This window comes from Ursus maritimus, unplaced genomic scaffold (assembly GCF_017311325.1).
Source record: "Ursus maritimus isolate PB19 unplaced genomic scaffold, ASM1731132v1 scaffold_14, whole genome shotgun sequence".
Classification (NCBI taxonomy): Eukaryota; Metazoa; Chordata; class Mammalia; order Carnivora; family Ursidae; genus Ursus; species Ursus maritimus.
Genome location: NW_024423786.1, coordinates 52,013,140 through 52,013,898, shown reverse-complemented (window position 1 = coordinate 52,013,898; position 759 = coordinate 52,013,140). Strand labels below are relative to the sequence as shown.

The 759-nt window shown below is 63.4% G+C and overlaps 1 protein-coding gene across 2 annotated transcripts in view; it reads right to left on the bottom strand.

Moving 5' to 3' along the window:
• Positions 1-759, bottom strand: part of CERS4 (ceramide synthase 4) — a 32,134-nt gene that overhangs the window by 30,453 nt on the left and 922 nt on the right. The gene's annotated exons all lie outside the window — the stretch shown is intronic.

The following is a 759-nucleotide window of genomic DNA, read 5'->3' as shown; positions in this document are numbered from 1 at the left end:
CCAGTTGCCGGTCTTTTGCCTGCGCCTTACCTCTCGCCTTTGAACCCAGCACGGCCGCGCTCAATCTGGCCCATGGTTCTGTTCTGTTCGCGGCACGTCCGCCCCATCCCCTCCCGGGTCCCCTCTTCTGGCCCGGCTCAACACACCGCGGGCGCCCTGATCCGTTGGAACTCACCGCGGGGCGTTGCTGGAGAGGCTCGGACTCTGTGTCAGGCCTCAGAGGCCACCTCGGGTTCCCCAAACCTGGGGACTTACCCCAGCTCGCAGACCAAGCCGCCCCAGTTCGTGGTTGGTGAGGCCAAAGCGCACGCAGGAGCCAACTGTCCAGCTGGGAGGTTGGGAGTAGTGGAGGTCAGCCAGGCAGAGGCTGGTGGAGTGCAGGGGTCAGGAGGCAGAGCTGCGGAGATAGGCCGGCGTGGGTGGTGGCGCAGCTCCAGGCCCTCTCTTGCCAGGTGGAAGCGAATGTGACCCAGGATCAGCAGCGCGCCGGAACGGGGAGCCTGGGCAAACCTTGAATGGAAGACAATCCTGGATGAGGCAGAGGTCGTTCTGTGAGCACCTGTGTCGCACCTGGGGGGCTCATGGTCCAGCTGCTCCCAGCTGAAGGGAAGGGGGTTCCAGAGCGTCTAGCCAACCCTCTCGTCATCTGGAAAAGTGGCTTCACCTTTGGACAATAAGCCTCTCCTTGAAGCAGATCCAGGAGGAGGTGGGGGAAGGCCCTGCCTTCTTGGCTGTGGGGCCCTAAGCAAGTTGCTTCAC